Below are 24,900 nucleotides of genomic sequence, written 5' to 3'. Positions count from 1 at the left end.
CAGCTCTGTTCAACATTAATATTTTAATTCCATAATGAATGGAAGGCATATGTATGGATGCCACGAAGGTATAAAATGAGGATTTTTGTTTGGAGAAATAATGCTAGCCTGATAGAGGACCTTGTAGCCTTAAACAGTTAATTGCTTCAGTAGAAGCTGAGTTATTAAATCAACCATATAAACAGCAGCTACTATAGTCCTTCCTAGTAGATTTTAGCAGATAAAAAAGGGCTATTTAGGCTGAATCCAGCATTCCTTAAAATCAATGAAAAGGTTGTTTTATGTTTGTGAACTGTAGGTCTTAAGGTGCTGGAAACGGTGAGGTGACATAACAGCTCAGTGTTCTGTGTTCTGCCTCTTCCCCACCACCAACCCTACCAATTGGTTTGAGTTATCTTAATTTCGCCCACAGAAGCTGTACTGCCATTATGTGCAATCATGGGTAAACACAATACACCTCATCAGTGGTTGTATCTTTATGAGCTTGTAAGGTACCAGGGAGGCAGAATTTGAGAGGAATCAAGCTACAAACTGACGCAAAGAGTAACAGCAAAGTTGTTGTATTGCACGTGATGGCTGAAATGTCAACGTATGCAGAAAAATGAACTATCCAGAGTCTGCATACCTGGCTCTGCTTAGTCTTCCCATGGACAATGAATAGCACCTAGATATTCCATAACAGTGCCAAGTAAATACATTTTTTGGAAGCATATCAGTTCTGGCTGAATAAATATACAGTATAGTAGTACTGTTTCGTTCTGGATAAGTTGTTCGTAAGTAGATACTTGAAATAACAAATCCTTCCTGTAGCTCTCTTATGGCACAAGTAAAAATATGTCACCATTCAGCAAAGTTCTTGATGTTTGGATTTTAGTGAAATGAGTGTGGGAGTGAAGGTCTTGAATCTGGTTTGGTTTGCAGCCCCCCAGCAAGCATTGCAAGAGACTTCCCAGCACGTTGTAAGCTTTCTGAGGAACTGACGTTGGTGTGTTAGGCTGTGTATTTGTTTCATGTGGAAGCTGATTGGCAGTCTCGTGTGAATACAAGAGGCTGTCACCCCTGGGATGCTCCCATGGGGTCTCTAAGTGGGAGTGTTGTGGCATAGACGCCCTCAAGGCAACAGGGGTCTGTACCCAGCTGTTTGGTAATACCAGTGAAGAAAACAAGCCCAGTGCTAACTAGTTCCTCAGAGGTTTTTGTTCAGCCCTTTGCTTTGGGAAGCTGGTTGCTGTAGAATAGTCATGTGAGTGAGGAGCAGCTGAGGTTACCAGGAAGAGCAGGTGAGAATGATAAAGCCTTAACAGAGTGGTCAGGTTGGAAAGAGCTTTGAGAGATTGTCTGGTCCAACCCTTTCCTGTAGCAGAGGCACTGCAGGGTACCCAGCACCACGTCCATGAGGATTTTGAAGGTCACCAAGGAGGAGACCCCATAGGCTTTGGGCAACCTGTGCCAGTGCTCTGTCACTTGTACAGCACAGAAGTTTCAATTTCTGCCTGGCTAGAACCTGGATCTGTCCTCAATGCACGCTCCCATCATGTATTTATACACGTTTATGGTTTCCCCATGAGCACCCTCTTCTCTAGGCTGAACAGTACCTGCTCTCTCAGCCTTTCCTCAAAGGTGAGGTGCAAGTAGAAGAGCTCTGATGTGCAGTTGTAGATATGCCCTGAGCTAATTAACTCAGTTATTTAACTCATACATCTATTTGAAAGGAAATTGAGCAATACAGATGTGGGTTTTTTGTTTGTTTGTTTTATCCTTCCCCCCAGCTCTCCTCCCCTACTCAAACTTGCCAGTTAAAGCAGCACGGGCTGAACTCCGGACTGGTCAGGAGTGTGCCAATGCTTGCCTCTAAGGTCTACTTTAATGTCCATATAACTGAGACTGCTTTAAATGCTATAAAGTTTGGGGCTTTTAAATTTAGAGCAGTTCTGTATGGCTACCTGTACGTTGGTAAGCTAAATAAAGCCAAATCACAGGCTTGTGTGGAGCTGTGCATTAGGGATATTTCAATGTGCTCCTAGAATCATAGAATCACCAAGGTTGGAAAAGACCTAAAAGATTATTCAGTCCTGGGCATAGTTTTGGCCAAGGGCTTTCCCTAAACAAAGCTCAGATGTGAGTATGGGCTGAGCTCTGTCTCCGCAGGGAGGATGAGCAGATATGCTTCTCTGTAGGTAAGTGTGGACATATGTATGGGATCTGCTTTCCTCCTTCCTCCTTCCTACACTGTGCTGCTTCCCTCCAGAAAATCAGCTCTGATTTTGCCCAATTGATTGATACTGTTTGATGCTAACATAAATGTTCCTAGATTAAAAGCCATTCTGAGGGGGGCAATATCCAGGCACACGTATGTACAAATTTTCTTAGCCGCCACCTGACCCACAGCTCAATGCTGTCCCCTTGGGCTCTGTCTGTCACCAGATGGAGTTCAGCGCTGCCTCTTTGCTCCCTGCAGCTGCCTGAGGCCTCCCCTCAGCTCCTCTGCTTTGGGCTGAGCTGCTCCTCATAATACAGATTCCCCTCCAGGCCCTTCTCCATTTTTGTAGCCCTCCTTTGGATGCTCTCTAGTAGTTTTATGTCAATTTTATGATGTTAATTCCTCCTTAACGCACTTGAATGAAGTGAACACATTCTGTTACTTTGTCAGGTCTAATTGAGGGGCATTAGATGTACTTGAAAGTGCTTATGTGTTTTCACCCCGTTTTTGGTAGTCTATTAATCTCTGACACAGTTTCATGAAATACGGCCTTCATTTGACAAAATTAACTTTTCTTGATCCAAGAGATTAAATGTGGCTGTAAATTTTTAAGTAGAACCAGTTGCTGCTTTTCCCCATCAAAGAAAGCCTTGTGAACTTGAACGAGCAAGACTTAAGGAAAACATTCTCCTGGGAAAGGTGATTAGTTAATACTTAAGTGATATCTTTCTCTTTCTTCTCCCCGTTTCTCCAGACCTGAAACAACGCAAACACTTCCTACATCAAAAGAACGCTGCAGACCTTTTTATTGGACAGTATCGCAAACAGCAGACCTTTACTTTTCACCAGCTTGAGCGATGGTGCAGGTTTCTGCCATTCCTTTAATAGCTTAAAGTAGGTCGTAAGACCCACCACCGCATCCTCAACTAGTATAAATCTTGGTTTCCAGAGTTTTAATTACACTGGCTGCTCCCATTAGGTGGTCTTGTTTCATGGCAGGATACTAGACAGCTCTCTTGCTCTAAGTCATTTATGTGGACTGCGGGTATGTCTGTCAAACCATAATGAGCAATGAAAGAATGAAGAATGTTAATTTAACTGATGCTGCTTTTGCTGTTAACGTAAGTACCACCAGCTGCACCTCATAAACATTGCTGTTTGCTTGCCTGAGCTTTGCTATTCAGCGAGACCCAGCTTGATTGATAGAGGCAGAATTAGAATGATGGCTTGCATGTCGCAGCTCTTCTGTAACGCTACTTCTGTGAATGCTTTTTTGTTGCAAGAGACAGCTCCTAAATTTTAATTGCTTTTCAAACTAGCAAGTGCTGCTTGTGTCAAATGCTGATAATTGGTTTATGACATGGAGGTATTATAAATTAAGGAGAGGTCAGTGTAGATAATGTGTGTATTACCTGCTGGAGGAAAAAATGGTTGGGAAGAAGTGACACTTGGGAGAACCTTGCTTGGGTGTGCGGAGCTCTCAGTGCTTGAGTGTGCCTTCTTGAACAATGGGCCCTGATAGGAAAGGACTGCCTGGAACAATAGCAGTGCTCCAAGTCACTTTATAATTAGAGAAATTACTGAATAATTCAAAACTCTGTGAATGGTTTTTGTTTTCCAGCCCATTAAGTGTTCATGCAAACCTTCAAAATAGAGCTGCATACCTCCTCTCACCTGTCAGCCATCATGTGCGCTTGAGCAGAAGCAGGTTTTGTTCCTAGGGCACATTGCTGGGAGGGCGATTAACCCCCAGGATTTGACGCAGACCACTTGTGCTCCACTGCCAAGTCATCCAGAAGCATCTCTCTTCCCTTGCAGCCCTTGCTCCACTGATTAATGGGCTCCTGTATTGTCGAGCGTGAAGCTGCTTCTCATTGACGTCCTGTCCAATGTTTCCTTCTTGGCCGTGTTTGTTTCTTGAAGTCTTCCTTCTTCCCAGTCTCACTCTGTTCTGACATACTCAGTTCTTTTAGAAGTGATTTACTACATGTTTCTGGCTTTACTCTGGGAGTATGTCACAGTGAAATGCTTTAAATCTAAATGACTGAAAACTTCAGGATTTAAATTATGTAGGATTTAAAACAAAGACTGCTCATGGAACTAATTGATTTATTTTTGTTCAGTATCGTATCTAATTCATTTCCATAATATTCTTCACTTAGTAATAATTCAAATAACTTTCAACTAAATACCTTAATTCCATACTACTCTTTGTTATTTATAATGTGCTCTTATCTATGCACACTGCTAGGCTTTAAAACTTCGTATTCTTTAAGCAATTTTGTAGCTTTTAAAATTGTTTAAATTAGATTACTTATAACTGACAGCATGCCACAGTATGGATGTTCTTTTGTGCCTATAATCAGTGAAGTTTCATGTAAGCTTTTGGGTCAGATAGAGAAGAGCCTCTGTGGAAGTGGTCTTTTAATGATATTAATACCAAGGACATCCTGGATACTGTCTGGTTTTGGTTGCAGTCTGCACCATAACCTCTGTGCAAATCTTAGGGCTTTTCAGTTTTATTTTTTCAAAGAGAATTGCAGATGTGCATGGACACCACAAGTTTGTGTTTAAGTGTAATGAAGCTTTTTCAAAAATGGTTGTATGTACTTCTGGGGACTTAAGCTGGTTATTATATGGCCCATGCCTTTAAGGCAATCAAGTTAGCTTCTGTTTCTCTTCCACTTGGTTGTCTGTTTCCAGCTTGTAACTGAGCAATTAACTTTTCTTGATCTTACTTTCAGTGAGTTGATCCCAATACGGAAAATAATCCCTGAGCAACTGCTGCTCGGTTTTTTAATAATAATTATATTTATTTATATAGTATTTATATATTTTTTTATATAATAAAAATTATAATAATTAATATAATTATAATAATAAAGTGATTCTGTACAGCCAATATTGAAAAATATGACTTCTTGGGAAAGCTTCGAGAAGGAAAAGATAAGTGTAATAGCACTCAAGCACTTGTAAATGTTTGAGTATATATTTAAGCTTTATACATGTTTAAATGTTCACGAGTGCTTGAATTGATGGCAAGAAAACATCCAGGGATGTTTTATCCTCTTACTCCTTACGTTTTGAGTAAAAAATTATTATGTATTGTTTAAGTTTTTGTTTAAACCCATGTGTTAAATCTAGGTTTTAATATTATGATTTTTAAATGAAATCTGAAATTAATTTATCCTACAAAACTGAGAAATACTTATTTTAATAATACTTGGTATGAATTTGATTACACTTTCTTACAGGCAAAATACTTTCACTGGGTTATTACTTAAGGAAGGAGGTGAAAGTAAATTCCTGTCTTGTTAAGAGTTTTAGTGGGCAGCTAGAACTATTTCAATTGTAACTACTAAAAGTATTTCTTCCATAAATCAAAGAGTCATTTTAGTGGACCCAATATTAGCAAACAAAATTCCATTAACATTTAATATTATTTTTAAAGCGTGAAGTTTCCATTTATTACCATTCATTATGTAGTTCCTTTAGATTATTCCTCCCCACACCCCCATCCTCCCCACCCCCCAACTATTTAATATGGCAAACCAAAGACTACTTGCTTGAATTCAGATTCTGTTCCACTGGCAGAATTTGCAGTTTCAGCCTAAGATGCATCCTTCCCTGGGCAGATACCTTATCCTCTTTCCATTCATATCCTCTGGCTAGCACAAGGTTTTGAGTGTATCTGGTGAAGCAAATCAGTTCCTTAGCCCATGTCAGCATGCGGCAGCTATTCCAGAGCATCCAGGAGGGATAAAATGTCAAGTGAGTTATGTAGAGGTAACATCTTTTCCACCAGGAATTTACTGTGTCTAGTTTAGAGGGTACTGATGCTGTATTGAGCCCTGTAGTGGTACATGCAAGTATATGTCTACGTGCTGTTTGTTTCCCCCTTCAAGAAAGAAAAGAATTTTTTTTTAAGAAGGAAAAAAAACCTTAAGACCGTGAGTTTAGCTGGCTTTTGTTCAACTCAGTTTATATCCTGGGGAAAATGGGCACAGGGTTATGTCAGCCTTTCTGCGTCTGGAAAAAGAGTAGCATACGTGTCCATGTGGAAGGCACAAGGTCAGCATCTAATGGGTTAAGCTCACAACTTCTGAGGTCCTCCTCTCGAAAATTGGTAACGCTATTTCCTCCTTTCTGTCTGGCACTGTTGGAAGTTTTGTCATAAACAGAGCTATTGTTTCAAGAGTGCTTCAGTGGATGAAATATTCCGTGTTTTAAACTGAGTGGTTGGAGGAGATTGTCTTTTTCTGAACAACAGAACCAAATAAACAAAAAATCCCAAACCCACAGCCAAGCAACTTTTGATCTCGTATCAGAAATAAGTCAAGGCAGGCTTCATTAAGCAATCTGTAACATTTTTGTTTTCAGCAGCTCCATTTACCTTGTGCTAATTTTCATCAGCATTCCAGGTAGAGTCCTTAATGTACTACTAACCATTATTTTCTCACCTAGTTTTCTCAGTACTGACAGATAATAGATGATCCTATTACAAATAAATTTGACACTGCATCCATGAAAATGTGAAAATTGGAGTCTCTCATCATTATTTAAAATATGTGCTCACTCACTCAAATGAAGTATAAGAGTCTACTTTGGAGATAAAGTAGGCCAGATTGCTGGAAAGGCTGCTTCAGTGTCACACAGGTTAATGCAGATGTATTATGTATTTATATAGCCTATAGGAGGATAACTTTTTAGCAAATCATTTGGACTGAATGTGCACTTGATCAGGACCCTCATTAATAACCCATGGCCGTACTATTCTCATAGTGAGAAGTTACCTTTGCAGTCATGAAGATTAATTCTGGGGCTGTCTATTGTAGTTTGGGAGAAAAAAATCCAAAGAAACAGATCAGTTATGGGTTCAGTGCTGAACAGAGATCCATTTAGAATTAGTCATAGCTTGAGAACATAGAATGATTCAGTGCAGATACTGAACTGTCCCTGATGTCTTGATTAGAATAGCCTTTTTCAGCCACAATTCTGGAAATGGGGACAAGATGTTTTTTTCTCTGAAGGTGAGGGTGTGTATTGCTTTCTGTTCTGTCAATGTGATACTTGCTAAAGACTAAGCTGACTTTTTGCTAAAGTCAGCTGTGCAGCAGATGAAGTGTCTGGAATGTGTGTTCACATGAGCTGCACCTCAGTGAAGCCCTCATGCCAGACTGTGACCTCTGTGCAAAAATGGTGAACGTAAGCAACTTCTGGGTATCACACCAGGCCTGCACTTTGATCTCAGTTGCAGTAATCCAGTCAGAAGGTAGTAACTAATGTGCTACAAGCCCTGCAGCCAATAGAATTTAGTGGAATGGAGGAAGTGGAGAATTGGCTAAACAGAGAGCAATTGCATTTCCGGAGGAGGGCGACAAAGCTGGGTCTGAAGCACAAATCTTACAAGGAATGGCTGAGGGAACTGGAATTGTTTAGTCTGTAGGAGAGGAGAGTCCAGGGAGATGGTACTGCTCTCTGAATCTCCCTGAAAGGAGGTTGGAGCGAGATGGGTGTCAGTCTCTGCTCCCAGGTAACGCTAATCTAACAGTAGGTAATGGCCTTAAATTATGACAGAGGATGTTCATGTTATATATTAGGAAAAAATTCTCAGAAGCAGCGGTGATTCATTGGAACAGGCTGCCTGGGGAGGTGGTGGAGTCGCCATCCCTGGAGGTGTTCAGGAAAAGAGTGGCTGTTGCATCGAGTGACACTGTCTAGAGCATTGACAGGCACGGGTTGATGGTTGGGCTAGGTGATCTTTATTGATCTTTTCAACCATAATGATTCTGTGATTCTGTAGCTGTGAGTACCTGTAACATTATTTCTGCTTTTGGTGGATCACCTGAAGACAGCACACTGGAAATTCTTTGCAGCACAGACATCTTCAATTGATTTGTGTTGGACTGTTGTAAAGCATTATTAGCTTCCACAGGCTTTGCATATCTCTGAACATGAACCATTGCAGGTGCCACAGTGAGGCAGTGTTAGACCTTTTCTTGGTGTCATGCTCCTGTAGCGTGGCGTTGAAGTTGGATGGCTCCTGAAGGAGGTGGAAGTGCCCTAGGACCAATGGTTGCATGGGTCAGTTGCATGAAGGCAGATGGTATTTTAATTTTTTTACTCTGCATATGGCAAATGATGGTCATAAAAGAGGGTGATGACACACTGGAACAGGTTGCCCAAGGAGGCTGTGGATGCCCCATCCCTGGAGGCATTCAGGGCCAGGCTGGATGTGGCTCTGGGCAGCCTGGTCTGCTGGTTGGTGACCCTGCACATAGCAGGGGGTTGAAACTAGGTGATCATTGTGGTCCTTTTCAACCCAAGCCAGTGTATGATTCTATGATTACGAGAGCACTGAGGAAGAATTTGAAAGAGATACTGATGAAATTTAGAGCTTGTCACTAGAAAGCATATCACCAGAGACCTGGAGCTCAAGAGAGGACTTTTGCACTAATTCTGTCTTCACCCTCAAGGTCTAAAGGTGACGCAATGGAAGTAAATGGCAGAATCCCTTCAGCTGGAGCGTGTTTGTTGTGCATACTGCCAGTGTGAAAAGCAGATATGCGATAGGCTTATTCAGAGTGTTTGATGACAGGATGCAGGGCACTGCCTGGGGCTGTAAGGCAAATAACAGTAGTCTTCTCCATGGGTGCTATTTAATTTTTTTCTTTTAAATGAGTACCTTTCTGACTACGCTGGTGTTGCCTTGCAACAGAAAAGTAAGCTCTCTATCTGTGTAGTTGGTGAAGTCAGGGATGGTTTACTTTGAGCTGTACATAGGTGTTTCAAGGGAAGCACTGCAGTTCTTCGTGTGTAGTATTTGTGTCTCTAGATTCAAAGCATCATGAGGATGTTAGTAACTTAATGACATGAAATGACCTGCTCTGTGTCTCAAGTAAGTACTTGTACGAATACTGTCTGCCAAGTCTATTCTTCCCTCCACTCTGTGTGGGTGAGACTTCATCTGGAGTACTGTGTCCAGATGTGGAGTCCTCAGTATGAGATAGACATGGACCTGTTGGTGTCCAGAGGAGGGCCACAAAAAGGATCTAAGAGGTGAAACACCTCCACTACAGGAACAGACTGAGAGATCTGGGGATGTTCAGCCTGGAGAAGAGAAGGCTTTGGGGAGACCTGAGTGCGGCCTGTCAGTATCTGAAGGGGGGCTGGAGGGCTGTGAGTAAGAAGGGGACAGACTCTTTAGCAGGGTCTGTTGTGGTAGAACAAGGGGAAGGGTCGCAGGCTAAAATGAGGAAGATTTAGGCTGGGTATCAAGGAAAGGTTTTTGTTGATGATGTTGCTTTTTCTTGTTGTTTGTTGTATCGTATGGATTTATTTATTTGTTTTTTATTTTTTTGTGGTGGTGGGTTTTTACAATAAGGGTGGTGAAGCAATAGAGTAGGTTTCCCTGAGAGATGTTGGATGCCCTCTCCTTGAAGACATTCCAAGTCAGGCTGGATGGAGCTCTGAGTGCTCTGGTCTAGCTGTGGGTCAACTCACCTGTTCATTGCAAGGGAGTTGGACTAGACTGCATTTAAAAGTTCTTTCCAGCTCACATAATTCTGTGATTCTTTGAAGTCTCATTGATAAAGCTAGCTGGGAAGAGCTGGAGGTCGTACCGCTCTGTGGTCCCAGTTGCAACTGGAAGTACATGATTACCAGGAAGGTAGGAACTCTTTAGGGAAATGTTTCCCTCCACTCACCTTGCATACCAACATCAGAGTCTATGGAATTTTCTTAGGAAAACTTAGTTATCAGGCTGCCAGGTGGTGGAAGTTTCCCAGCACTGTATGTAAGAAATCTAAACCCAATGTTTTTATGTAACTTAATTCTTAAATTAAATCTCTGAGCTCAGTTTGAACAGCACGATTGCCTCACTTAGTTGAATAAATTCCGTGATAGTCATACATGCTAAAATCAACAGTTAACATCAGGAGAACAAATTCTTGCTGTGAAGGAATTGCTTCTTTCTCTAATCATTCTCAAGGACTCAAAAGTTTGATTGACAGTAACCTGCACACCTCCCACACTTCCTTTTCTGTCGTCTTGCTTTTTTTTCCCTTTCACTAAGGCAGATCTTTTGTAATCAGTCTGTTTGTTTTGCTGTTTCTTTGGGGATGACAAATTAAGCTGCAGATCTTTTTTTAGTGTTGTAATTACCAGTTGGAGAGAATGGTTTGAGAGCTCCACTGTGCCAATGGGCTGCTGGTGGTCAGCTCTAGAAGTCTGATTCATTGCTTTGGAAAAACAGTCAAAATCTATGCCTTAAAGGTGTGAGCTTTTGAGCCTTGTCATCGTAATATTGATTTAGGGTGTAATAAAATGGGACTGCTGATAAAGGATTGAGCAAGAGAAATATAATTAGTGCCAATCAACACAAGCTTATAGAAAATAAATCCTGTCATGGTAACCTGATGTCTATTAGGTGTTTTTAATGTATTTGCATGTTTAGATTATAAAGGTAAGATTTGTTATTTATGGCTTCTACAAGACATTTGACTTAATAACATAGTTTTGATTAATTTGGCGTGGCATATGTGAAGGATGAAATTGAGCTTTCTCAGCTTCAGCCTTCTAAGGTTCATGTCTTACTCTAAAGTAGTCGTCCTAGGCTCTCTCTGAAGTTGGTGAGGAGCAGAAAGAGTCATTGCTGCAATTGTGAGTTGACACCAGAGGAATGTGGTCTTGCAGGGCAAAGCTTGAATGTCTTCTTCAGCAACTTGTGTGTATGCCTATAGGAGAGGCTGTGCTAAACTTGGATCTGACCCTGCTGCAGATGCTCCCAGAGCCTTGTTGGCAGCTCAAGGAGTATGATGGCAGTTTGGGGTGGAAGAGCATGACTTCAAGCCTCTGGGGTTTCTTGCAGTCATCTTATTACCCTAATCAAAGTGAAGGAAAGAACTCATTAAGTTTTTTCTGTCGGAAACTTTTAAGAAAGCAAGATTCTTCAGCCTGTTGAACAGAAATGTAACAAGATTTGTATTGTAGAAATGAAAGCCAAGAAAATTTGTGATAGAAAACAAAAACAAAATGGATTTTGACAGCAGGAATAATTAATCAGTAAACCTTTTACCAACGCCCCCAAGACATCTCTAGAAATTTGGTGATCGTGACTGGAGTTTTTTTTCTTCTGAACAAGGCAAGAAATTGAGTCCTGTGCATTGTAATTTCCAACAGGATCTGCCTAAGGCCACAGAGGGGACTGCTAGGGTTATCTAGTCAGTAAATAGAGCGGTGGTCTCTGTGAAGAGGATAGGGCTCCCCTGCTCTGAGATCAAACTGTCATTCTGAAGTGAGTCAGAGAAAATGGAGTCTGTAATTGGGGACTCAGAGCTGGTGATTCCTGTCAGTCCTCCCAGTAACTACTCTAGTAGACACTCAAAAGCTTTGAAAACCTTCTGGAGATGCAGAATGTTGCTGGCTGTACCACACCATAGCAGCATTTTCACCCTCGCTATATTTCCTCCTCTTCCAGACTACTTTGCTCTTAAATATTGCATAAGGATGTTGCTTTTTCTTGGGGTATAGCAGGGTTGACTCATCTCATAAGCAAAACAATTTCTTTGCTTTTTTGAGCACAGGCTGTTCTTGATACTGTGAGTTCCCTTCCCATTTTGCAGTATTAGATCTAACAGAATGAGTTTTTTGGTTTTTCCCTCCTCCTTGCTGTCACTGGTCCACTGTGAACAAATGCATTTATGTTGTCTGCAAAGTTTCATGTGAAAACAGAATTTTCTTTGGCCATTCTTCTTAGAGCTGCTGTCCTGGCTCTCTCTCACTCCTGCCTGTTCCTGTCCTGATCTCCAAGACCTCTCCCATCTACCAGCATTCCCCCAGCCCTACAGAACACACGTGGCATGTCTGTGTTCACACCACCCACTGTTCCTTTTGTTACCTGATTCCCAAGTAATACTGGAACATCTGCGTGTGGCAAAACAATAGGTTTGTTCTAAGTTCTCTGTTGTTTTATTTATTTTCAGAAGGATCTGGAGAAGGTCTTCAACCACAGGAAGTTCGTTTATGTTGTCAAAGCAGCTGAGTTCTTTTCAGCCTAAAATGCTTCAGTGCTTTCAACGATAGTCCCTCCAGCTGCTTCAGCGAAGCAATGGAGTTGGGAAGATATGTTAGTCAAACTGTCCTAAAAGTTTCCAGCCTTTTAATTCTAGTGCCTTCAAATCATTGTAGAAAAAGGTATTTTGCTAGTTTTTACTTCAATAAAGAAATAAAAAGCCTTTCAACAGATGTACTTGCCTATTACCTTCATCAAATCTCCAGCAAAGCCAGTGGACTTCAATGAGTCATGAAGAAGCTGACTTCACTTAAAGGAAATGTACCTCTTTTACAAGACTGTATGCATTTGTCTTCAAAGAAACTCACTATTCAGGTGAACAATTTTGAACTACAATTGCAGATGCATTAGAACTCAGCATTCATTTGAATAAGCGGTCTTTTCAGCAGTCTTCTTTACATGTGAATATTTTTCATATCTCTTTTGAACTCTACACATCTCAGCACCTTTCCTTGAGCTTTTCCTGGGGAATAAAAATTAAATAAACTTAGAATGAGTAAGAAATCCCTATTTGCATCATCATTCATCCTCTTGTAAGTCTTGCTACAGAATACCACATAAATTAATGCTGCCTGGATAATGTAATTCTATGTTTAACATGGCTCAGGAGAAGGATAGCGAAATGAATTCTTAGAAGATGGGTTCCTAAAGTGTCTGTCTACATTTTCTTGGGCAACTGAAGGAACTGGGGCTGTTTTTATGGGAAAAACGAGACTTAGAGGAGACCTTATTGCTCTCTTCCAATATCTGAGAGGTGCTTACAGTGAGAGCAGGGCTGGTCTTATTTCAGTGGTGACAGGTGACAGGATGAGGGGAAATAGCCTCAAGTTGTGCCAGGGTCAGTTTAGGTTGGATATCAGGCAACACTTCTTTACAGAAAGGGTTGTTAAGCACTGCAATAGGCTGCCCAGGGAGGTGGTTGAGTCACCATCCCTGGATGTGGTCAAAAACCATTTGGCTGTGGTGCTCAGGGACATGATTGAGCAGAGTGTTGTTAGGGTGGTATGGTTGGGTTGTGGTTGAACTTGATAATCTTTAAGGTCTTTTCCAACCTGAGCAATTCTGTGATTCTTTAGCAGCTTTGTTCAGGTGGGCTGATGTATAGGCTTTAACTTAGAGCATCAGCCCAAGGACGTCTGAAGAAAAAGATGGGACGTGCTAGGCTGCTGATGCTGGATGTCTGATGATCCGTGTGTATAGATTTGTCAGTGTTAATGAACTGTAATCTTTGTGTATCTTGCGGAGTTTTAAAGGATTTTTGAAAAAAATGATTGAATGTCTGTAAAGTATCTTGGCAAACTTTGCTGTAATTGCTCATTTCATTTCAGTTTGCAAAAATAACTTTGTTTATGATCTGATATTTTTAATAGCATATTTCACTGTTTCCATTTAAACTTCGAAGTGACATCTTTGTTTTTCCCTTTTTAAAGAGCAGCATAATCCAGATGCCTGTCAAAAGAGTTGTTGATGTAGCATTTATGAGTAATCCTTCTGTTTGGGTTTTTTGTTTTGTCAGAAATGTTTGCCAAGCTCTTATGAAGCTCCCCGTGAATATTATTGATGCATACTTCCTTTTAAAGAAGTGATTAGCCATGCAGGAATTCAAACTGAACAGTCAGTCCTGAAGCACAAATATTTTCTCAAAAGCTACGTAGTGTCATAGGAGGAGTTAATTTGTCAGTGTAAAGGAAAAGAGGGGCACTGAGCTAAAATTGTTCTCTTTCCCTTAACCCATCTGAACTCTTTGCAGAGGTCAGCATTCTAGTTTTGGAGACTTTTGAAGAAGTGTTACACTGCATAACCTCAGGGTTACTGTCAGTCTGTCTAAATCTTTGATGATGAGATGTTAGTAGTTCCTGGCCTTCTTTTAAACAGTTGAGTGCAATTGCAAGAAACGAAAGAGGAAGAAAACATAGCAAGTAGTCTTAGGAATCATAATTTCGAGCCCAGAGCTGCTAGGCAGTAAATCCAATGATGGTGCCATTAAAATATTTATATAAGTAACTTGCACATTAGACATGTGTAGCATTCTCTGCTCTGGTCATCCTTCTTGCGTGCAACTCGGTGGCTGTTGCATACATTTTTTCAGGCAGTAGTGATGACTGACAGCATTGCCAGGCTTTTTCCAAGCCCCTCAGAATCCTCTCAGCTTGCAGATCTTCAGTCTCCAGACTTCTCAGTGTTTTAGTTGGCTGGTAGGAAAAAGAGAGTTCTGTATATTCTTTATTATCTAACAGATTAGGGTCAACATACACAATAGCATCACTGTACAGAGCTGTCATCGTTCCCTATAAGGATGATGAAGTCAAGTGGGGCTTTGAAAATACATATATATTTCAGTTTCAGCTCTAAATAAATACTACTTTTTGCTTCTGTTGCAGCCTGTAGCCATGCCCAGTTGCAGAACCTGCCTAGCTTCTCCTCTAGTTGTTCCCTTTGCAGATCATTTTCTCAGTGTCTGGCAATGTTATAACAGCAGGCACTCTGGAGATTTTCAGTGGTAGAACTGGAACAGGTAAATACACCAAAGACATGGGACAGCACACCTTGTAAACCCCAGCCAATGCAGCACTGAGAGCATTGGGTGCATCAGCCCATCCCTCACTCCATGCCTGCAGGTACTTACCAGATGAAATTATTGCTAAATGGGATTTTTGATTTGCCAGATACAGTGCTGATAAGAACCCTCCTTTTACTGCTTACGAAACTGTTCAACCTGCCTTGTGTTTATATATTTTCTTCCCCAGATTTGCTTTCCTTTCTAATTTGCAAAGAGCGTGCTCCGCTTGTTCTTCCCTCAGTTTTTTTCCCTTTCATTGCCTGCCACCCCACGCTGTAGCATTTGGCATGGGGGAGGATGTTTGCAGGGCAGAGCAGCCCGTAAAGGGCATTTTTAAAGCGCTTTCTGCTTCCCAGTTGTTCTGTAGCTTGTCTGCAGGGGCAGCCTTTTGTAGAAGATTTTTGCACGAAACCTTTTGTGATTAATTAACCTAAAATAATAGTCTCCGTGTCCTTGGTTTTCATAGAATCATCCAATGGCTAAGGTGGGAGGGAATCTTAAAGACCATCTAGCTCCAATCCCTCTGCCATGGGCAGAGTTGCAAACCATCAAATCAGACTTCCCAGGATCTCATCCAACCTTGAATGCCTCCAGAGATGGGGCACATACAGCCTGTGCCAGCACCTCACCACCCTCTGAGTAAAAGATTTCTTATTAACATCTAACCTAAAACTCTCCTCTTATAGTTTAAAGCCATTCCCCCTTGTTCTATCACTAAAAAGTTGATCCCCCTCGTGCTTGTAAGCTCCCTTCAAGAAGTGGAACAATGCAGTGAAGTCTCCCTGGACCCTTGTCCAGGCTAAACAAGGCCAACTGCTTCAACCTTTCTTCAAACAAAAGGTGCTCCAGTCCTTTGATTGCCTTTGTAGCCCTCCTCTGGATCCATTTTATCCTTCTTGCTTTCCAAATACTTTTCCAGCTGTGAGCAAGATGTGGAAGGCAAGTGGTGCATGGCATCACTGCTGAGATGGATGCTGTGTGCTTTGCATTGAGGAGCTCAGAATCAGACCCGTGGGGTTCTTGGGCTGCACTTTCCAGGGCTTTGCGTAATGCAAAACAAACCTAGAGACCAGCTTCCGTCTATTTTCTTTTTGTCTTTCTGCACCAAAAAGCCTACTGCTTCAGCAAGGAAAACATTCTTCTTGAACCCTTAATTTTGCCAGTTGTTACTCAAAACCATTAACATTGCCCTGAAGTTTTTGTCTTTCACTCTACTTTTCCCTGTATTTTGGAAGCTGTTTGACATGCTCATGGCAGTTGTATCATGGTAGACAAGTGCTTGCTAATGCTCTCCTGCTTGCTTTCTTATTTTCCCAGTTCTATAGATGCTGCACAAAGTAAGGCAGATCTCTTATTTGCCCCAGGAAGGCTATTTGATTTTTCCAAGTTTCCTTTCATTACAGTATTGAGTTGCCGAATGTTGCTGTTTGCTTTATATCATGAGGATGCTGTTTAGATCTATACACTTCCCACACCTTATGCAGCTCTTGGTTGATATGCTGGTCTGCTCTATTGCCCTTCTTTATAGGGCATCTGTAACAGCAAAGCTCCAAAAGACAGTTTTGCTGCATAAGAAAACTGTTTTAACTTGGTATAATGCGAAGTCATTCTGTCCCTTACGGCTCTTTGGCATTTGGAAACTTACAATTCACTTCTTAAAGCTCAAGTGTGATGAGGCAGGATTTAAACTGAAAGGCTTGGAGAGTGGGGTCCGAAATGGCACCGTTGCAACCAACTGGGTAATAAGCCAGGCCAACCAAACAGTGACAGACTTTCCTTAACTGCCTCCAGTGATATGAGCCAGAAGGTCAGCCACATCCCCCTCTACTTCGCCCTGGTGAGGTCACATCTGAAGTAATGGGTCCAGTTCTCTTCAGTTCAAGAAAGAAAAGGATCTGGTAAGAAAGAGTCTTGTGGAAAGCCACAAAAAAAAGTTTGGGGGCCTGGGCATCTTCATTGTGAGGAAAGGCTGAGAGCCCTGGGACTGTTCAGCTTGGAGAGCAGAAGGTTGAGATGGATCTTATCAACGCTTACAGCCATCTAACAGGTGGAAAGTCAAGAGGATGGGGCCAGTGGTACAGTTTCTTTCTACAGAAGATCCAAGCTTGCTTTTCGTTACCTAGGTCTTTTAAGCCTAAGGCATCTCTGATTGTTACATTTGTTCATGAAGAAGCTTCTGTCAGGGCAGGTGAGTTCACACCAGTTTCATATACTATGTGGCCTCCTGGTAGTTCTACCCCAAAGGACGAGCTGCTGACATCATGGAAGTTGCTACAATGATGGAGTATCTGAAGTAAATGTGGGGTTTCCAACAGGTTACCTCTGGTCATTTTAATTCAGAAGCTTAGGTGCTGCATAGGATTTATGATTTGTCCATTTCGAGGTTATCAGGCTGCTAATGGATAAATTGGGCTGCTGCTGTAGGCCTTTGTAAGGTGCCTTCAGCTTCATGAAATATTGATACAGGGAAGTGAGGCTTTATCTTCAAAGCTAGCAAACAAAAGAGAACACCTCTTGGTTTAAAGCTCCTTGCTGTATGTCTGTCTCTTCTACTTTCAGTATTCATGTTAGTGGTTCTGAGCTGACTGACAGGTGTTCTCCTCTCTGCCCCGCACTTTGAACTGCAGTTAAGTTTTGATAAGATCAAAATCCTGTCCTATTAACAGCCAGGTTTTTCTAAAGCAGGGTAGAGAAGGCACCCAAAGCCTAGTAAATAAAGTAAATAATGTATGTTAAACAGTAAAGACCATTAATCCTTTCTTTGTGTTGTCCCAAGTAATAATTTTGACTCGTCTTTGGGACTGCGTGTCCAGGAGTAAGGAAACAGATTTTGAACCTAAGCCTGTCTTTGTGTACCATTTTCATGGTGACGGATTATTCCCTTTCTTGCTCCATTTTCCTTCTGAGCCTTTCTTCAAACATCCCGTATCCAGCTGTGAGGTCTGTTCCGCTTTTCCCTATGGCACTGCCATCTAGAGTCTACAGTCACGCTTTGTAGATGTTCCTCATGTCTTTCCCTTTTGAGGTAGGAAAGAAAAAGATTTCCTTCATGTAAAACTGCCATTGGTGTATCAGACTAGTCCTCTTCCTTATCACAAATCCACTTTATTTTATGGGTTTTTTTTGGTTCTTCAGTTCTGCATAGTCAGTGCTTGCTCTTGAACAAGTCCTGAGATGGCTTTGGGAAGTGAATGTTTCCCTTGGGAGACCTTCCACGTTATTGTGGCCCAGTGTTGCCCTTGAAGAGGATGGGATAACTGTGATGTGGTGATTCACTACGCAAAGGAGAAATTACTCCCTTGAGTTTTTTCTGTCCTTTCCATAAACTTCTCCATGAAAACAGTGCTCTTTCTGAAAAACAGGAAAACAAACCAAACCAAAAAAAAAAAGCAAAAAAAAAAGCTGTTATTTTGGTTGGAGCTTTTTCAGGCAGTTCAAGCAGAATTCTTTAAGCGTGTCGCAAAAGTCAGAAATACTCCGTTGAAAATGTCTCAACAATGTGTTTGAGCAGCATTATATAAATGAATAGACCAACTATTTGGAAAGCCTAAACTCCAAAATGAGTCTAACCCTGTAAACAAAGCAGCTAACGAGGAGAATGCAGCTCTGTATGACAGAGAAGACAGGAATGATGAGGATAATGTAGTCTAGACACTTCTTTTTGTGTGCCTTCCCAGTCCTTTCGTGTGCTTGTTGCTTGTGTTATCATGCTTTGCATTTTTGAGAGACTAACCTTGCAGCTGGCTACTGCTTGGGAAGGGATCTGCTTTTTCTGCACGAAATGAGGACTGAAAATTGTAAATGATTTTGTCTGTTTGCTTTTAGAGATTTCTTTTGGGATGTCAGCAGGCCCCACTTCAAACTTTTATCTTTTTTCCTTCTCTTTGTAATGGTACATCATGAACTGCAGTCAGCTCTCATTACAGGTATTACAGGTCATTTGTTACAACACGAGCTATTTGATCAGCTCATCAAGCCAAAGTTGCTTTATGCTTCATTTACAGAATTATATAAGCATCTATCAGTTCTATTAAACTCTTCTGAAGGAATTTATCATGGCCCAATGGAACTCAGGGCTTCACAGACACTCAAATGACCTTGGATGCGTTGTGTCGCCCTTTGGTGTCCTTCTTTTCCTGTTACTTTGCCACCTTCACCATCCCTTTGAACCATAAGCTCCTCAGTGTTCAGCCAGGTTTGGACTTTCACAGGCAAATGGTTTATTACTTTTATTTTTTTGGTCAGGCTATTTGAACATAGCAAGAGTCATGCAAATACTCTGTAATAACTTACTTGCAGGTCAGGGAGGTGTCCTCCAAGAGGTTTTGCGTGATAAACTTCCAACAGCTTGCAGGTAGGGTAAGTGAAGTATATTGCTCTAACAATGCAAAATATGTAGTGTTGCAATTACACAAAACATTATGTTTGTATAAAACAAAATAAGCTTAAGCTGAGGTTGTGAAATAGAAACACTTTGGTTTCTTTGAAGTGGTTTTAAACTGAGACAGAGGAGGTTAAGGTTAGATCTTAGGAGGAAGTTGTTCACCCAGAGGGTGGTGAGGCACTGGCACAGGTTGCCCAAGGAGGCTGTGGATGCCCCATCCCTGCAGGCATTCAAGGCCAGGCTGGATGTGGCTCTGGGCAGCCTGGTCTGCTGGTTGGTGACCTGCACATAGCAGGGGGTTGGAACTGGATGAGCACTGTGGGCCTTTTCAACCCAAGCCATTCTGTGATGATACGAAACCCTGATTACAGTGAACTTCCCTTGAACAACGGAAACTTAGAACTAGCTCGTCTCAGCTCATTTATTCATCTGTGTCTCTCATCATTGTAAGAATCTTCTTCATAGGGCCAGAAACTCCAGTGCTAAAAACATGAAATCAATAGGGACTGTTATGCTGACTTAAAAATAAATAAATAAATAGTTTATTGATTTGCAGATAATGACAGCACTTCATTCTTGCAGGATTACAATCCACTTCCCGTCATGGAGATTACTCCCATATATATTAGATGTGAGATGGAGAACGTAGGTATAAAACTGCTTTGCTTTAATGAGTAGTCATTTTATTCTGGGCACTAAAATGAGATATATTTCTTTAAATTTATCTCTTGGGATTATTTTTACTTCATGGGCAAACCCTGCATTACCAAAGACTTAGAACACTATTAAACTTTTAAATAATCTTGTGTTGCCTCATTCTTGGGAGTGCTTGAACTTGTCCTCTCTTTGATAGCAACTAATTAAGCAAAATATCGTGCTCTTTCTGCTCTCCTCCACGTCCTTGATTAGAGGGTTAACACTGTGTTATCACGGGTATTAGATGCTCTTTACTAAACCCTAAGAATCCAGCAGCACCGAACTCCCCATGCTTCATAGCAGATTTCTGTCACCTTCAGAGGATTAAATTCTCCATGCCGATCATGGTGGCATGTACCATCTCCCATTCTGCAGCTGTTTTTTTTCTTTCTTCTCCTCCAGCTCATTTAAAGGCTATTCCTACAAAGCCTAGGTGACTTCATCTTTGTGTATTAACGTAATTCTCCTCTTCTCTTCCTAGGTAATCTGGCTTCCCAGAAACCTCCTGCTAAATGCAAGGATTTGCTGTCCTGTTTACTGACTATTACACCTGAGGCTGATTTTGATACACATTCTGGATATCATAGGGTAAGTGTGCAGTTATCTCTTCCTTTTGCATTTTAATTTTCCTTTTATCTGTCTTACATGAACGGAGTTTGGGTTATGCATTCAGTGACTGCAGCAAATCCCTGTCAGAGCATGTGCAACTGTGTTACACTGGAAAAGAATGTAGAAGGCTGAATGCTAGTGCTATAAACCCGATCAAGCCACACTGGGTTGTGTGGCTGCAAGAGGGAGTGGAGTTTGTCTCCATAGGCTCAGAGGTTTATATCCTACAAAACTGCAAAAGGCTGTTAGCCACTTTGAGTGCTGTGATTGCTTGGAGTTTTAAGCTACAAAATGTACTTACATGTTTGTGTTACAAATGAAACATTCTTTATTATATAAACGCGTTATAAATACCAGTGAAGTTTGCAAAACTGTGTGTGTAGATAAAAAAAAAAAAAAAAGGAAGCAGATTAAAGGTTGCTTAGTTTTTCCTAAAAACGAGAGAACTGATTTCCTCTCCTACTCAGTTCTATTACGCACATCAAAGAGGAAACATAAATACTGACTTCATCACTGAGTAACTCCCATAGGACTTTTTACCTTTCAGCTGCTAGGGGAAAGCGTAACTTGGTGGATGCAGATTTGGGTTGTCTATTTTTGTCCTTCCTTACAGTGTTGATCCTCTGTTGCTGCCTTCTCTTTCAGCCTGCTGCTTTACTCATCATCACTCCTTTCCTAGCTTCTTTTCCCAATCTTCTTTGTGTGTTTCTCCTTGCAGAGCTAAGCCTGACCCTTGATGCTTTATGACAGCTCTCTTGGCATCCTTTGATCACATTCTGGCTTCTGCCAACTAGATATTTAGAACTGTTGGTTAATTCAGGCTTAAAAGTGCCTCTGGATATCATCCAGTCTGACCTCCTGCTCAGGGCAGCGTCCCCCAGGTTGCTTAGGGCTGCACGCATTTCAGCTTTGAATATCTCCAAGAATGGAGATTCCAACACTTCTTCAGGCCCCTGTTCCTGTTTCACGATATCATGAAGGGTATTTTCCTCATCTCTCATTGGAATGTTCATTATTGTAGCTCTTTTCCTGTATCTCTCCGTACTTTCAAGAATAGGCTCACTCTCGTGAGTTCCACTGGGAATTGGAAACCATAGTGTGTGTGATCTCTCTTTCCTCCTTCATGCCTTGTGCTCCAGCCACCAATACCCTCTACCTATCCTGGAGAGCTCACAAGTGTTACATGGATGGGTAGGACCACCCCCAGGCTTGCTGGCACAGCCCAGGAGTGGTGCACTTTCTATTTGCATCAAGACCACCAAGTCCTCTTTTCTATTTTTCTTCTCTAATTTTAATCAGCTTAATCTTTCTTGCACACTACACAACAGTTGTTGTGTTGCTTGCTGTTCCCTCTCGATGTTTCTTGCTGAGCACCTCAGCATCCCCAGCACATCTGGATCATAACCTTTCTGGCAGCCTCTTCCCATCAATAGGTTTGTAGTACACCCATGAAGACTGTTTATAAAGTGTATTTCCCTGAGCAACTAGCTTACAGATTTCAGTGCAGCTTTGATAATTTAAAAATGCTTCTTAATTCCTATCATTAGTTTGTTCATGGTAAAACAGGAAATTGTGTGTATGCTTGAGTGTGTATAAGTATGTGTAGGGAAGTTTATTTAATCTCTTTCTCTGTGCTAGCAATACAATATCATAAATAGTGTATGTAATAATAGAAAAATGAAATTGTTACTTGAAGTCAAGTCTGAATTTTGAATAAGGCTTTTATTTTATATTCCTTCTTTGTTCCAGCATGTGTTTGTAATGCTGTAAAACTGAATATACCAACAGCTGTAATTGTCTTGAAGTTGTAGTAAAATCAAATGTTCTCTAAATAACTTTTTTTTTAGTATCACTCACAATGGTTACAGTGTCATTTTTCCCTATCATTTCATGGGGTGTATATGTTGTGAGATGCCCTTGTTCATTGCAGGGGAGTTGGATTAGATGACCTATTATGGTCCCCTTCCAGCTCAAATGATTCTGCCCCAGCCTTGCCTTGACACACTGAACAGATGGTCCTTGGAGAAGGGAGCTGTACTCCAGCAGGCTTTGCTGCCTCATTCATTTATAAATGGACAACAGAAAAGATCAGGAGGACATCAGAAGTTCGATGCTCAGACCATAATTATCAGTGTAGCCAGGGTGGCTGGAGCTCAAAAGCAAGTTCCTTCCTTTAAATCTGCTGAGAAGGGCAAGAAAAGAAAGCAGTAGGCAGGCAGGAGGAGTACAGAGGGTTAAACATACTGAACTGGGGGAAAACAGCGGAGTGGAAAATAGGTAAGAGAAAAGTAGAGAGGAAAAAAATAACATATGGGAAAGTGGATGAAGATTTTAACTTGCAACATAGCATTTTGTTTTTAATTCAGAGCAAGACTGTCCAACTGATGAAGAAGTACTTATACTAGAGCAAGTCTTATGGTGATGAGTGACAGTTTAATTCACTTTCTGTGGTGGGGAACATCTAGCAAATCTGGCTTGATATGTTGCAGCATTGCACAGTTCAAATCAGTACAAAATGCTGAGTATAGTCTTAGGCTGAATATCAGCTTATTGTACTGTTATTGTATCAGATTATGGTATTTCTGTGGGTATTTCTGGTATCATGTCTGTGATCCACTTGGGACAGGAGGGTAAAATGACAAAACTACCCAACCAACAACTCTCTTCTCTTTATTGGAGCTAATTATCAGAAGTAGTTGGCATACGTAGTTGGAAATGAGCTGACCTCTGTGTCCAGGCTACCTCATCAAGGCTTCTGCTGTGGGTTGAGAAGCTGATCAAAAGTGCCTTGGATTCTTGGGTGCACTTTGTTTCTAGAAATGAGCTGCCCGTAGGAGTGGCATGCTTGTCTATCTTACCCATTTGAGGATGTTCCTAGCTCAGCTGCCCCCCTTAAAACATTTTAACTTGCTTATTCTTCTGAAGAGTGTAGAAGGTATTTATGCATGTTGGCTGTATAGCTCTATACAGCTTGACAATCACGTACTGTTGCAATCTCTGTGTTCTAACTAGAGAAGTATTTAACCTCTGTTGTTCCTGGCTCAGACTAAATCAGCTTTCACCATATGCAGCACCTCATATGAAAATGTGTGTGTGGGGAGAGAGAGGAATCTGAAATGAAAGGAAGAAGTTGAGAGCTGTTACCATGATGCAGTTATTTTAGCAGCAGCGGGTCTCTCAGCACAGCAACTTGATTGAGTGTTTTCTGAGTGTTTCTTACAAGGAACGAGGGTCAGGAAGGTATGTAAACTTCAACCAAGACCTCTAACGACCACACACGTTTAGGTCCTTGATTGTGTTTTGCTTTTCATTCTTTGTAGCTTTCGGTGGGTTAAAGCAACAATTGCAGTCTGTTCCATTCCCTGTTTTCAGAAGAGAGCAAGCCGAATGAAGTAGTTGTTTTTACTCATGGAAGTCCAGAGTCATACTTCTTGTATGAATTTCTGATAAGCTTTGGGATGAAACAAAGAAACCTAGGAATAACCTCATCTGTATCTGTATGATATTCCTACAGTAACTTTGTTAGGGGAGGACTTTGGTCAACCTCCTGCTCAAAACAGGCCAGCTACAGAGTGGAGCAGGTTGTTCAGTGCTATGGTTGTGTCCAGTTGAGTCCTGAGTATCCCTGAGGATAGAGACTCAGCAGCCTTCATGGGCAGACTGTGCTGACTGGTGAAGCACTCACTGATTTTTCCTTCCTCATATCTAACTAGATTTTCCCTTATTGCAACTCATGCCTGCTGCATCTCCCTTTACTGGTTGACCACCACATCATTGAAAGTGGGAGATCTGAGAGATCTCTTTATAAAGAGCTCAGATAATGTTTGTCAAGCACCTGTGCATAGGGCATACACATAGAAACGTGTATGTTTCTTTGAGTCCATTTAGCATCTGTTCTTTATTCTATTTTTTTACTTTTACTTATTCTTTCTAATGTGGCTCTGATTTAGCTGCTCTGACAGGGTGCAGGATGGAGAGGGACATAGGCAGTGTTAGTGCTAACATCTCTATAAGCACTGACAAAAATATCTCTGTTCCTCTACGCCTGTAGATGATGCATGCCAGGTAGGCTGGAATTTACTCACGGAGCTCAGAGTTTGGTATTGTTTTTGTTCTGCCACATCCACCTTTGTGCCTCCAAGCTTCCATGCCATTAAAATAGTGATTATATATTCTTATTCACAAGAGTGCTGTTAGTTCTACAGTAACTGTTAAATGCTTTTAGCTCCTTTGGAGAAAACTGCTATAAAAAAGGCAAAAATATGTATGTTTATAGTATAAAACACACGCCCATAGTTATATGGGGATATGTTAACTCCATACTCTTAGTAGGCTGCTTTTAAACCAAAGTATACTTTTGTAGTGTGTTGTGTTACCAT

At 41.3% G+C, this 24,900-nt stretch overlaps 1 protein-coding gene and 1 long non-coding RNA gene across 3 annotated transcripts in view; one reads left to right on the top strand and one right to left on the bottom strand.

The window, feature by feature from the left end:
- Positions 1-24,900, top strand: part of KLHL29 (kelch like family member 29) — a 403,476-nt gene that overhangs the window by 49,957 nt on the left and 328,619 nt on the right. For both annotated transcript variants that reach the window (XM_048938075.1, XM_048938077.1), the window contains exon 2: positions 20,394-20,500. The gene's annotated coding sequence lies outside the window, so the exon portion shown is untranslated. The remainder of the gene's footprint in view (positions 1-20,393; positions 20,501-24,900) is intronic.
- Positions 1-24,900, bottom strand: part of LOC125690115 (uncharacterized) — a 122,715-nt gene that overhangs the window by 83,642 nt on the left and 14,173 nt on the right. The window lies entirely within an intron of this gene.

Source organism: Lagopus muta, chromosome 2, assembly GCF_023343835.1.
Source record: "Lagopus muta isolate bLagMut1 chromosome 2, bLagMut1 primary, whole genome shotgun sequence".
NCBI classification, from domain to species: domain Eukaryota; kingdom Metazoa; phylum Chordata; class Aves; order Galliformes; family Phasianidae; genus Lagopus; species Lagopus muta.
Note: the sequence above shows the minus strand (reverse complement) of the source record. Positions and strands in the feature narration are given on the sequence as shown.